Source organism: Balaenoptera acutorostrata, chromosome 6, assembly GCF_949987535.1.
Source record: "Balaenoptera acutorostrata chromosome 6, mBalAcu1.1, whole genome shotgun sequence".
Lineage (NCBI taxonomy): Eukaryota > Metazoa > Chordata > Mammalia > Artiodactyla > Balaenopteridae > Balaenoptera > Balaenoptera acutorostrata.
The window spans coordinates 48,819,113-48,834,263 of record NC_080069.1 but is presented as its reverse complement, the minus strand read 5'-3'; positions in this window follow the sequence as shown (position 1 = coordinate 48,834,263).

Sequence of the window (15,151 nt, the reverse complement as noted above, 5' to 3'; positions counted from 1 at the left end):
CGATAAAAAAACAGGATGTATAATCATGAAAGTATGCTCTAAGGCAGATATGTCATAAGAAATATATAGATGCAGTAGAGTAGGAGTTCATAGGATGAAAACATCACTTCTGTCTGGGGGAAATCAGAAAAAGCTTTCTGAAGGAAGTTGTCTTGATCAGGAACTTGAGGCAAGATGTAGAATAAGGCATAAGCCACAGAAAGGGATGCGGATTAATTAACGAGAGTAAACTTAAGAGATAGCAGAAATTAATTATTCTAAGGATTCAGGGGTGTTTTGGGAGAACACAAAGGCAGACATGCAGCCAGGCCTCAGGAAGGAATTGGAATCAGGGTTGGGAAGCAATCAGGAACCCAGGGAGTTCTTTCTGTTTCTCCTTCATTCATGTCTGGATAGACTTGCTTTCTCTGCATTTTCATTCACACAGTGGACTATGGCTACTCCCAACTCTTTAATTGAAGAGAATCATCTTGCCCTACATTATGTCAGTTTCATGAACTACTGCTAGGAGAGTGAAGGCACACATATACAGCTTCCTGGGGAAGATCTAGAAGTTCCTAGATAAGGGGAGACGACTTGCATGGTGATCAGACATTCCCTAATGAGTGTGTGCTGTACCGTGTATGGGGAATTGTAGAACAGTGCAACTGGAATACAAATTTGGAAGGGCAGTTAGGGAAAGACAATAAGGACTTTGGGGCATCACTGAGAAGCATAGTAGTTATATGAAATAAATTATACTCTGGACGATCAATTTGACAGCACTGAGTATGATAAAATTAAGTAATAGATTTCTTTTTGTCTTATTTTTTGTGTTCGTTGATCTCACTGCATTATAGGCACTTTTGTAAGCCACTTTAATTTCTTTTGGATACAAGATGCAAGATGACACAATAATTATCAATATTAAAAATAAGAGTACAGATGACAGGTGAGAAAAATTCAACTTAGAATTTGTGTTATCTACTAATTTGTTCTGTGACCATTGCATGTCCCGAAACCACTCAGGGTCCAAGTTTTCTAGTTTAAAAAATGTGAGAATACATGGACTTCTCTTCTCTTCAGTAAGAATAATTGTCACTTATAGAGTATTTCCCCTACAAGCAGAAATTCTGAGTGATAGAATCATCTTCCTTGACAGAAAGGCACTTTGTGAATGTTATGTGCTCTCTCTTTTTTTCTTTGAATTTTAATATTTTTTTCACTATTACTCTTAGCATTTCAAAGAATCCAACCAATCTGGATTTGAATCCCAGATCTGCTACTTACCAAATGTTTGATGTTAAGCAAGTAAAATAATGTTGTTAAATAAGTAATAACACTTCTTTAAATTTTTGTCAGAGAAAAGTTACTCAATAAAATGAGTTTGGGAGATCATTTGAAAAAAAAATGTGAGGATTCAATTAGAACAAAAATGGCTCTTGTGTGCCCCTCATCCCACTTGTCCCATCTAGACAGTATTAAAGTCCTTGGCTTTTTCCCTCTAAGGTTAGACCGGGCCTCAGAATCTTTCTTCATTCCCAGGCAGCTCATAAACACCAATCCACTGATGGTGTCATCTGAGGCCAAAATATTTGCCATCCCTTGACTATGATTGTAAATTGCTAGGTTTTTATAATATCACAGTATAACGATGGGAACTTTTGGCCAATCCTCTTATTTCACAGATGAAAAAACTGAGGCCCAGAAAGAGTGACTGGCATAACATCACACCACCTAGTAAGCTACAGGCCGAAACCAGTCTTCTTTCAGTAATTTTAATGAAGTAATTGTCTTTGCTGTTATAATCCTTCCTGTATGTGATCATTGAGCTTTGGTTTGGAATTGTTCTTCTAAATACATGCAATTGAACTTTCTGATTTTTTTTGAATTTTGTTTTCTAACAAACAGATGGGACGCAACTACTTGAATTTACATTTTCTGTATAATGTAATCTGACGTTCAGTGGACCACCACTGACATATGGGAATTTAGCAATTAGGCAAAAACAATTACCTTAATATTGTGAAATTGGAACTTTAACCTGCTTATGAATAAATGAATGTTTTCTATTTGGTGGCTTGTCAAAAAAAAGAAAAAAAAAAGACATAACTCTTAGTGAGCATTCCCTGGTTTGCTTAGCCATTCTGAGTATTGTCCCTGTGTTCTGTTACTCTTGTATTATTTTCCTCTTCTGGCCCATGAGCCCTGATTTTTCAACAGCTGGGGGAGCGCAGCCTCAGAATCCTAGAGCTGCAAGGTTTTCTAAGAGGTCTACTGATCTGGTCCTAGGACTCCAGGAGATGAACTTAGTCAACCAACAGAAAACTTCTAAACTTCTTCTGAGTGAACTCAATAGACACAGACCAGATCAGGATTTTATATCCTTCTTTGGTACAGATATCTGTTTTAGTTTATGAACTCCCTTTAGGCGGCACTCATTGCATTGTGCTGCAATTCTTTGTTCACCTGTTTATCTCCCCTTGGAAGTACTTGAGGAAAGGAATGCATATTTATCATCTTGTAGAGCACCCAGCACATAGTAGGGGCTTGATAAATGCCCATTGTTCCATACATGGTGCAGGTGGTGACTGGAATATTCTACTTTGTTATAAAGCATAGTGGAAGCCTATATCCTTTTGTTTTGCCCCTTCAGAAGGGCCCACATCCCCAGTACAGGGACTAATACAAATTGACCAATCAGGTTGGTCTTGTTGAATGAAATGTGTGTTGAATGAATAGGTGAATAAAAGATGATTTCACACCTCTTAAAAGACAACTCACACATTCCTTCTTGTGTTATCCTTTATTTTCCCAACTTGTATTGATGTATTTAAGACATTTTTCCCCATATAAACCTGTTCATGCCCTGTTAAACTTCAAAATATTAGTCAACTAGGAGATATAATAGGCAAAGAATCCCAATTATGTCATTGCTTCTCATGCTGTGGCCTTTCCTTACATTGCCAATTAAATTTAACAAGCAATCTTGAGGATCTCTGTGTGCAGGGCGCAGGGTATGGGGCAGATATTTAAAGATTTATCCGGGGAGGAATGACTTGTCCAAACACCCACACCCTGTCACCTCCTCAATGTGACCAATCCTTACTGACTCCTTGACAATTAGCCTGTTTCCTCCCATGTCTGGGCTTCCTCTCCTGCTGTTCCTCTGCCTAAGCAGTGAAGCATCCTGCTGGCTATTCAGTCACATATCCTGGGTTTGAATTCTGACTGCTGCTATCTAGTTGTGTGATCTTGGACAAGTTACTTAATCTCTGACTCTCAGTTTCTTTGTCTATAAAATGGGCATAATTATACTTCACAGGGTTGTTGGGAGGAGGAAATGAAATAATGCACATCAAGTGCTAATCAGAGCACCTGGCACACAGTGAATGCCAGGTGTTTTCATTATTAGTGTAAACACACCTTCACTCTCCGTTTCCTCATCCCTACCCCATCTTCAAGGCCCAGCTCAAAGGCTGCTGCCTCTATGAAGATTTCTCTGATGCCTGCCAAAGTGATCTTTCCCTTTCCAAGTATCTTTTATGTTCACTCATTCCACCTCACAGTCACTCTGCCTCACAGTCACTCCCTCGTTACATGGCACTATGCTATTCTCCAGTGGCCTGTGGTACACAGTTTAGCAGTTGGGAATGAAGAAGTTCAACAGCATCCTGCCTTGTTCATCATATAATTATTCCCTGAATTTGTCTTCTCCTCAGACAACATCTAAGTAACATGTGGGCAAGGACTGTGTAAGGCAAAACACAGGATCTTTAAAAACACAACTGAAGGAGCTGGGCCATGCCTTATCTTTCTCTCTCTCTCTCCAATTTTCTTCTCATGTTAACTCCTGCTTTCAGTTAGCTTTCTGATTTAAATGAGCCCATTTTTCTTTTAAGAGGCTGCCACAGTCAATTTCTGGGCATAAAACACTGTGACAGTTACTGGTTTGTAAAGGTTTTCTGTACCAGATTCACCCGTCTCCTCAGTCAAAAGGCTCAGTGTTCTGCACAGCTGTATGGAATTGGCATTTCTATATTAGCTACATCAAAGCACCTTGAGAAATAGCCAAGTCCAGGGTCTTTATCCATTCATTCAGACAGTTCTAGGAAAATTGCCTCGAAGACTTGTCAGCTAACTGTGGGCTATGCAGGACAGAGAGCTGCTTGCACAGTGTTAGTGGGGATCTCATCCCCTGCTTCACCCAGAGTTTTCCTGGCCCTCAGCTCAAGATACCCCAGCAAACTGTGAAAGGAATTACACACACAGATTCCATAGAGTGGTTACGTTTTGGGATGGAGAGTTGGGAGAGAGAAGGGACACGGGAAGGGGAAGAGTAAAAGGAGATTTCCAAAACAATGCTAACGTTCTCTCTCTTTAACTTGTTAGTGGTTACTTGGATGTTGGTTGTATTGTTATTTTTTTATACTTTCCAATGTAACAATTTTGTATATACTTAATACATAATTTTTTAACGTAGCAAAACTGGGAACTATAATCCTATTGAATATTATTTATTCCCTTGCCATCTTATTCCTGCATTCAAAATGCAGAGTCATCCAAGAATTCTAAACTTACTATGGAAAGGTCATCTGGTGATGCCCACCTAGTCAGCTTAGTTTTCACTACCAATTCCTAGGATTCTATCGGAGGTGCCTCAAGCACCATCCCAAGGGGCAAAGGGAAGTCAGTAGGTGGAGCCTGGGCTCATCACTCCTTTCAACCACATTTGATTCTGTTTTACATATTAAGATTCCAGGTAAGAAATGGTTAAAGAGCCAGGAGGGAGGTCAGAATAGCTCTTTTCTAATTTTCAAAGAGTATCAAATGAAATTAGGCTGATGTTTATGGCTTCGAAGGGAGACTGAGGATAAATGGGTAAAAGTTCTTGGGAGATAGGATTGAGTTGCTACAGGTAGGGTGACTCTACATTGTAGTTCGCTTGAGGTAACCCAAGTTCATGGCTTTATGCCTGCTGCTCCGGGTGGTTACGAATAGCACCTTCTTTCACTCTCTAAGTGTACCAGTTTGAATAATAAATTGTAAGGTCACTCCAGTTACAAGGAATACTTTTCTAACAGTTATATCTAAGATGACAAAGAGCTAGTTCCCAAAGCTGGAGCAAGAAGTGAAATAAATGATGAGGACCAATTAAGGAGCTTTCTTGATCAATTGTTTTTGAACTTTTTTTTTAAGTAGAATGTTTTTCTGGTTCTTTAACTGTTTCCCCTGAGGCATAGTTTGCAGATTCCTCACCTCTTGGTCTCTCTGCTCTTGATATGTTTCCATTTTTTTCCCAGAGTCTCCAGAAACAAAAATGATAATTCAATTGTGGTCTACTCAGAGTGGATTGAAGAGGCTTTCAGAATTGTAGAATGTTTGTATTAGAAGGAAATAAAAGACCATCAAGCTCATCCCAATAGGAGCAGGAATATGGTGAACTCTTACGTTGGGCCCTTACATTAGAATCGCTAGAGAGTTTGCTGTGCATACGTATTTCTAGGCCTGTCCTGAGAGATTCTTATTAGGTTGCTCTGGGATGAAACCTGGGGAACTGAATTTAAACAATATCTTCGGTGTTCTGTTGCTTGGCCATTTTGGGGAATCCTCAGGGAGCCCACTGGTTCCCCAGTGGTGGGCCATGACTCCCAAGGGTGTATAGGAGATGTCATTATTTTAGTTATTCTAAATACTACCTTTTTTCTTATCAAATAAGTATCATTTGTCATCCTCATATTTATATTTATCAAATCTGTAGATGCTATTGTAATTAATAAAATACATGTTTAAAAGTTATCCAATTCATTATAGCTATTTGTCTTTGTTTTTTTGTTTGTTTTTTGTCTTTATGTTTTTTTCTTAACAAATAAGTACTACTGAGAATATAAACTTTATCACGTCTATGTCTAACTTGCTTTAGTTATAATTAATTGGGTTCTTACACTCTAATAGGATGAAAACTTTATATAGTTCATTTAACTTTACAGATAAAGCCAGATAAACCAAAACCAAGGTCATGGCCAGAGGTGTCCTGGTAAATGTCTAATAAACAGCTGTCTGTGGAAGGTTGGGGAGAGAAGTGGGGGGTAGGGGGAGGGAGTAAAGAAATCTCTGATCTGTAAAGTTTATCACTTTCTGTAGTGTAAATATTTTTACCATGGCTACCAACCTGCCTTTATTCAATGAGGATTTGGGAAAAAAGGCAGGCGATTGACTCTTGTTGAACTAGTGCAAGCTGGCTCCAGCAGACCCCTGGGCCAACTGAAAATCTAGTTCTTATGACTCCTAGTTTAGTGGTCTTTTCATTACGCTACAAATAAAGCTGGCATGGTAAGAAGTCCTGGTAGCACATTATTTGTGGAATCAGGGGCTATCATTTTGTATTCGAATTCCAGAGCCACACCAATGTAAAATCATCCATATCTGAATTCCTGTGGATGTTCCTCTTGCCTCCATGACACCTTGTTCTGACCTTATAGTTGCCAATTCTGGCTTTCCAGAAAGTTTCCATGGGCTTTCGTTCCTCCTTAGCCTAGTTCTTTCGTGACAGTCTAATATATCTTCAGGGTAGCCCCTCACTAGGACTCCACTTTGGTGAGGGTCAGCTTGCTTAACTATGACTTTAAGGTTCTATCAGATCTGGTTTCTCAAGGATCATGTGATGACTTTGACAAGCATCATTATCATAGACTCTGTTAATTTTTAACAGCGCTCCTTAATTCAGTGCTTTCCAAAATGGCTTCTAAAAAGCAGTAGTCATTATATATGTTAAGTGAACAAAAGGGTTTCATGTTTGGATATGAATGGGAAATGTGGCATACTACTATCTTATAGCTACTCCCCTCTCCCCACCACGCTGAAGAATCACAGTCTGTTTTCACAAATTAATGACTGAGCCATCTTGCAGAGAGAAATATACTTACTTTGGTCTGATTTAGCTTTTCCAAAATTTATTCAAACATGGACTTCGTCACTGATCCTTATTTAAATCCCATGAAATATGCTTAGTGAAATACTGAACTAACAGTTCATAGTAGCATCTACCTTATGGCATTTCAAAATCCGTATTCCATGTTGGATTACTTCTTATTTCCCCATGTCTGAATGATGGCCACCTGGCACCACTTGATTTGCTGATGGGAAAAGATTGATGTAGTCTGAGGTCAGTGATTGGCCCAGCTCTTCAGGTTTCAGTGGCCAGCTCTGTCTTCCAGGGTCCCTCCTACTTTCCGGTTGGACCCTGCATAAGAGAATGGTCTTTAATATACAAAACTTTTCTCATAGGAAAGAACTACCAGACAACTTCCGTTTTTCTTCCTCATACATACTTGACTAGAATGGGTGGCATAGAATGGGTAGCTGTGAGTGAGGATAAGGAAGTATGGGTAGAAGGAAGAAGGATAATAGGGGACCTTGATAGTCAGGCAGAGGAATTTATTTTTTTATTTTTTAATTTGGCCACACCTTGCGGGATCTTAGTTCCTCGAACGGGGATTGAACCCGCACCCTCGGCAGTGAAAGCACGGAGTCCTAACCACTGGACCGCCAGGGAATTCCCAGGCAGAGGAATTTAAATGTGAAGATTTTAAGAAACAGGACATGGAACAGCTGCCCTCTTCTGTTTGAGCAGCTCCTTCAAGGGAGAGAAGTCGTGCTTTGATTGAATCAGCTCATTTAGAATGTGTTTCTTTCTTTTCCTTAGATAATAGCATGGCTTTAAATCTGAGCAGCAACACCTAATGTGACCCAGGTGGGCTTTTGTAAACCTCTTACTGCTATTATACTCTTGCATTGGTAACCCTTGACTTCTTTACCTCTTTCTCAAGTGGTGCCCCTGTGCTTGATTCATTGCAACTGTGCTCTCTGGTACTTAGCCTCAGGTCCCATGGCGATAGTTATGAATTTCTTCATTGAACAGTGTGATATCCTTGGAGAATCAAACCTGCCCCAAAGGAACAATAAGGTTACTAGTTTTTAGTTTTTTGTTTTTTTTTCATGAATGCCCAGTGGAATTATATCCTTGCTTTGAATTTCTCTCTGATAACACTTCCTGTCTTTGGGGAATATCTGTTCTGCAATTGGTTAAATCTATACCTGCAGGGGATAGAAACGCTTTGCCACCCACGATTGCTCTGAAGATATTTCCTTGTCCCAAGAGCCAGTGAGAGAAATGTGAGAACCTTTTAATGCTGCCTTCTTCCACCACCTCAGTGGATCGCCAGACATGGGACTTCCCTGGTGGTGCAGTGGTTAATAATCCACCTGCCATTGCAGGGGACACGGGTTCGATCCCTGCTCCGGGAAGATCCCACATGCCGCGGGGCAACTAAGCCCGTGCACCACGACTATTGAGCCCACATACCACAACTACTGAAGCCGGCGTTCCTAGAGCCCGTGCTCCGCAACAAGAGAAGCTACTGCAATGAGAAGCCCACTCACCACAACGAAGAGTAGCCCCCGTTCGCCGCAACTAGAGAAAGCCCGCGCACAGCAATGAAGACCCAATGCAGTCAAATAAATAAATAAATAAATAATCAAACAAATAAAGAAAGAAAAAGATTGCCAGACATTTCACCTACAGCCCACTCACTCACTTCTTATTCTAATATTCAGAACTTTTCCAGTCTAATGTCGTTACTTTCTGTGTGTACCTGCTTTTACAATATAGCAGGGTCATGGTATGCTCGTCTGCTTATGGGACTTCCTGGGACTTTGCTCTTTTACTCAAACCTGCTGGCAGATTTGATAAGACAACTGATTCTTTACAAAAAGACACTTAATTTGGAGAGTATATGTTGAAACCTTCTTAATCTTTTTGTTCCCTTGTGACTTAGCTGTTTCTAGGAACTCCCAGTGGAACTTAGAAGGAGACCATGGCTGGAGTTCCTAAGTGGTTATAAACTGTTGAGTCTCGTACTCCCCAGTGACTAGCTGAGCTGGATACACAGGTGTACTCAGTTCACGGAGCATACAGGTGTTTTGCATAGATTTTAATTATTCCTATGTTTTCTCTACCTTCTTATCCCTGGTCCTATATTACAGTTGGCTTCCCACCCATAATGCATCTGCAGGCACCAAGATGGCTCCATCTAGAAGGTATGTTCCCGGTAAGGGCTCAAGGCCCTCTTTCATTTATTCTGTGCCTCTTGCTTCTTGTTCATCTCTCTGATACTTTGATCTCTGATGTTTTCATGTGGCGCTCGTCATTTCTTTTGGGCTCTGTGGCTTTTTTGACCATTTGGATTCTTCTCTGGCTTATGAACAGTTTTCTGTCATAAGCTCTTTGCTGGGCATACTCTCTGATTTATATACTCCTCAAAATTTTGGATGAATGATGCTCATAATCTCCCTGACCTTTGTGAAAGCCTACTAGCTGGGCTGGGCTCCTTAAACTAGGGAGGAGGGAGTTTTGAAATTTTATTTGAAATCCAAAGTCCTTAGTCCTTCACCTATTGCAGCCAGGGACAGCGGATGAGACCATCAAGATACTATGATAATGGAGGTCTTGTGGTCCTGGTGGCACTCATGGCTCAGCTTGCAGAGATACGGTTGGAGCTACTGAGGCTTCATTTGCACACATTCTGGGATGAAACCTCTACCTTCCTCACCCTCATAATGCTATTGATCCTGCTGCCAAAGAAGTCCAAGTGGAAGTCTAACGAAACTGCCAGGCATCTGTCTGCAAGTTCATTTTCATGTGTAAATTCAGGGTTTTGGGTCCTATGAACACTACATTGTCTTCTGTTTGTTGGGGGGTGGGGAGCTGAGCAATATATGATTCCCCTCCAATAGCCTGGCAGTATCCCTTTGTGGTGTTGTACCAAGTTCTAGCCTGTCTTATGATTGACATGGTTTCTGGGCTCAAATGGAATTGACGTGAGCAATGCCCTTATCTAGCTGAAGAGGTAGAAGATTGGCTTTCCTATTGTGATCCTTTATGTTCTTTTGTTTAACTCTTCTGCTTAACATCCTTAATTCTTCACTTTAGGGTAGGGCCATCTGCTGTCATTTTGTATTCTTTTTGGTTGAAGGATTTTTATGGGCCGCTTTGTGACTGGGTTATAAATAATCACCTGTTTGCCATATGGGGCTGTATGTAGCTCATCTTTGATGTATGGATGCTGGGCAGTGGGGAGGAAATGTTTGACTTTAAGTGATAGCCTTGGTGCTGAGATAGCTGAAGCACTTGGGTCCATCTGGAAGCATTTAAATGGCTAATTGGCAGATGCTGTGCATCCCATGATAAAGAACCCAGGAGAAGTTGCGAATATGAGAGGACCCTCATTTAGAAACATCAAATACTCCTCCTCTGACTTCTTTGCTAGGTTCTTTAAATTACAGGGTAATGAGAGAAGTGAGAAGAAGCTAAATCGGGAGTGGGTTGCAAAAGACATTTTTTCAATAGAAGTTTCTGTTTATCGAAATAATTACAGATTTACATGCAGTTGTAAGAAATAATATAGAATGATCCCTTGTATACTTTTCTCTGTATCCACCAGTGGTAACATTTAAAAAATTACGGTATAATATCACAGCCAAGATAGTCACATTGATACAATTCACTGATCATTAGATTTCCCCAGTTTCACCTGTCGTTCCTATATCTCTGTGTCTCTGTATGTACTAAATTCTATGCAGTTTTATCACCTGCGTAGGTTTGTGTATCCACCGCCAGTCAAGATACTGAACAATTCCAACACTATTAGTATCTCTCTTGCTCTTTTATGGCCACACTGACTGTGTCCTGTCCCCATTTCGTACCTCCTCCAGTCCCGAACTTTGGCAACTACTAATCTGTCTTCCATTTCTAAAATTTTGTCAATTCAAAAATGTCATACAAATGGAATCATACAGTATGTCACCTTTCAAGATAGGATTTTTTGCTGTCTAATTCCCTGGAGATTCATCTAAGTTTTGCGTGTATCAACTTATCTAAGTATTGCGTGTATCAGTAGTTCATTGCTTTTTATTGCTGACTAGTATTCCATGGTATGTATGTACTACAGTTTATTTAACCATTCATTCCTTGAAGGACATCTGAGCTGACTCCTGTTTTGGGTTATTACAAATAAAGCTACTACAAACATTCATGTAGCAGACTTTTTGTATGGATTTAACTTTTCATTTCCCTAGGACAGATACTCAGGGGTGACTTTTCTGGGTCATATAGTAGTTGCATATTTAGTTTTTAAGAAACTGCCGAACTTTTTTTTTTCTCAGAATGTTTATCATTTTACATTCCCACTGCTTCATTGCTGGCATTTCGGTGTTTTCATTATTTTTTATGGTAGCCATTCTGACAGATGTGTGGTGAGACCTCACTGGGGTTTCAGTTTGCATTTATAATGGTTAATAATGTTGAACAACTTTTCATGTGCTTATTTGCCATTTGCATATCTTTTTCACTGAAATGTCTCTTCATTTTCTTTGTCCCTTGCACATTGTCTAACTGTATTATTTTCTGTTGAATTTTGAGAATTCTTTATATATTTTGGATACTAGTTTTTGTCACATATGTAGTCTGCAAATATTTTCTTCCTGTCTGTAACTTGTCACTTCATGTTCTACATGTGGGCTTTCACAGAATAAAAAAGTATTTCATTTTGATGAGGTTCAATTGATCAGTTTGTCCTTTTATAGATCATAATCTTAATGTGAACCCTGCATAGCCCTAGTTCTCAAAGATTTCCCCTGTTTGTTTTTTGTTTTCTGGTTTGTTTCATAGTTAAGTCTATGATCCATTTTGAGTTAATTTTTATATAAGGTATAAGGTTTAGGTTAAAATTAATTTTTAACATTTTTTTTTGCCAATGGATATCCAGTTGCTCTAGCACTATTTACTGAAAAAGGTGATTCAGTGTAAAAAAGGCCTAAATTATATTAGTGTCAGGAAAACGTTATCCTTCAATCTGGGCTTTAGATGCTACTATGCTACTCTGTAGTGCCCGTGTTCATTGTGAGGTTTTTAAAGGTCTGTAAGATCTTGTAAAGGAAGGTTCTGATTTACTTTGTACTTTATGGAGGACATTACTTGTAAGGGTTTCAGTGACTTGAAGCTCAGGCCAGGGGTGGCTTGGTAATCATTCACTGCAGAATATTACCCTTTCATCAGAAGATTGAGTAGAATGAGATGAAAGCCTCGTTCTAATTCCAGAAGACCAGAAAGGGCTTGAAGTCCACTGCATGATCAATAGCACAGGCAAACAGACCTCTAGCTTCAGGGCCTGTGGAAGCCAGTTCATCCTCCAAGGGACAGGTCTCTGTAGCCTCTATGTCTCAGAGGGGACAGAACAGCATCAGCTAGTTGACCAGCCAGTAGAATAAAACATTCTTTCCAGGATGCTGCTCATGTTTTAGGGTCTCCAGGATGTCAGCAAACTAATTCATCCTAGTCTAAATGATCCCGGCTCCTCTGTTACCTCCAATTCAAAGGTCTTTCCTCTCACTCAGCTGTCACAATAAAGTTTGGCAGGAGTGTATTTTTCAACTCTAATGCTAAAAGTTTCCGTAGCAGTCAAACAAAACACACACCACTACTGGCCAAAAATCAAGAAATACCTTTTCTCAGAAAGCTCTTCATTTCATTGACCTTTGGACAGCTGCAGTTCAGCTACAAGTGCCCAGGGAGTAGTGAGCTATGGGAGAAATGGTACTAGATTACAGCTAACAGGTCAGGAATAGAGTCTAGTCCTCATTGGCTGGGGAACCTTAGGTAGAGCCTCTGACCTCTCTGGACTTCGGTTTCACTTTCCTCAAAATGGCAATAAGACTTGTCTTACCTACTTCACTGTGCCATTGTGAGGCTCAAATTAGACGTAAGTGTGACAGTTCTTTGAACACCTCACAGTTTTCCAGATTGAGAATGGCCCTGATGTGTGCAACAGAAGGCTTCCCTGGCTACTCAAGCCCTGACTGCTGTCTCTCCACTCTCCCACTGCAGCCTGGGCTAATTAAAAAAAAAAAAAAAAAACCTTAAAACTAATCTTGAGGTCAAGAGCTTGAACACACAGTGTCTGCTGTCTAAGTGTTCAATAAATCCTAGCTGTCATAATTCTGTCATATTTCCTTGTACTTTACCACCTTCTGGATGACAAAGCTTGATCTATAAAAGGTCTGCTAGATAGCTGTGCTCCCTTCTGTAGCACACGGTTCTTACAGGGAAGTGCTGGCCACCATTGACCACATTTCCAGAACGCTCTTGCAGTTAGGCATGGCCATGTGGTTGGGTTTTAGCCAAAGGCATATGAGTGAAAGTGATGTACGCTACTTGAAGACCTGACCCCGAGAACTCCCGTGATGCTCTATGCTCTTGTCCCCTTCCGGCTGCCTGGATTGGTGGTGATTCCCCAGGAAGCTCTAGAAGGAATGTATAGAAAAAAGCAGAGCTTCCGTCAGTCTCCCTGACATGCCTGAATGTCTACACAGAGGAGGACTGCTCTGCTAATCTGTTTACCTGCCTAAGAAACCTTACTTGAGCAAGAAATATACTTCTGTGGGGTCTGACTAATTGCGTATTTTTATTTATACATTTTTGACAGCAGTTAGCCTATCCTAAGTAAGTCATGGTTTGCTTTCTCATTTTCTATGTGAACATGTTGTGGACATGTTGAGGGACTCTAGACATATGACATATTGTACTTTGCTCTTATTTTTCCCTTATGACATGTACAAATCAAATTACACAGAGTGATAGTGCCTTTGGTTCAAGTAAATCAATCAGAACAACTTTTTATAATATAATCTTTGAAGACTACATTTTTCTAGAGTTGACTTTATTAAGTAAAATGAGTGTAACCCACAGATGTTAGCCACACCAATTTTTGAGCTACGAAGAAGGCATTTTCTCTCCAAAAGGCATTTTCTCTCCAGAAGGAATTTACCTAATCAAATTTTCTTAATATGGCCCACATTTGGTGCAGTCACTGAAACTGTAAACTCCTCTGTCTTTACTTTTTATTTCCCCCTGGGTTTGTCAAACACAATGCCACTGCTGGCCCTTTAGATACGTTAGAAATCTTTATTTGAACAAACAAACAAAACCCTAGGGCTCGGAAATGCTAAATATCACATGGGCATTTGAGTGTTGTTGTCACCTCAGCCTTTGAAGCCGAAGGGATGCAGGCTTAGGTCCAATTTTACCTTCAGCAGATCAGTCATGAACCAGTGAAAACTGACCTAAAGACTCAGTTTCCTCAGCTGAAAGAAGAACTAATAATAGTAATGTGGGATACATGGCATAATACATACAGATTGCAGATTGCTTAAAATGCACCCAGTGAAAGTCAGCTGTTCTGTTTATAAGCACTCTTTGTTAATAACTGCACCAACAACAATTTTAAAACATTTCTGCCTCTTTATTAAAATGAAACGATTTTGCTGTAGAAGGACGGTTATACGACCAGCCATAAAACAAGCAAGTCTACCAGGAGACTCCTATCTGGATGGTGACCAGTGGTATATATAATTGTATGTGTGTGCATGTGTATTTGTGTGTATATGAGAGAAACAATGAAAATGCACATGGTAGACAATGGAACAAAGTCTCTGAAATATTGGAAGAAAAAAAAAACCCAACTTTCCACCCAGAATGCCATACCCAAATGAATTTTTACCTTAAAAACAAATTTTCTTTATCACTCTCTTAATTTCTTTGTGCAGATCTGAAGATCTTTGGCCTGATATCATATTCCTGCTGCCTGAGGAATTCTAACATTTCTGTAGTCCGGGTCTTGTGACCATGAATTTTCTCAGTGTTGTGTTTGTCTGAAAGTCTTTATTTTGGCTTAATTATTGCCCAGTGTAGTTATACCAAGCACTCTGCACTCTGCACTGGGAGGAGGTCCCATCACTACAGCAGGGTGAAAATTGCCCCAAAGCACACGGCTATAGATTCTATAGATTCTACTTATATCTCTTGCTTCTTGTCCCCTAGAATGTCAGTCCCATGAGAACAGGAATGTTCTCAGCACTTAGTGCAGGACCTCATCTCAGCCACCCTTTCCTCTGCAGACACCATCCTCCTTGGTGGCAGCTGTATCCTGGTCCTCCTTTGGCCCCTCGGCTGTTCCCACCATTACCTCCAGGGCCTTCACCATCTGTCACTGCCACCCACCCCTATCACACCCTTGTTGGTAGAAGGGTGATGTGACAAGGCTCTACTATCACATCC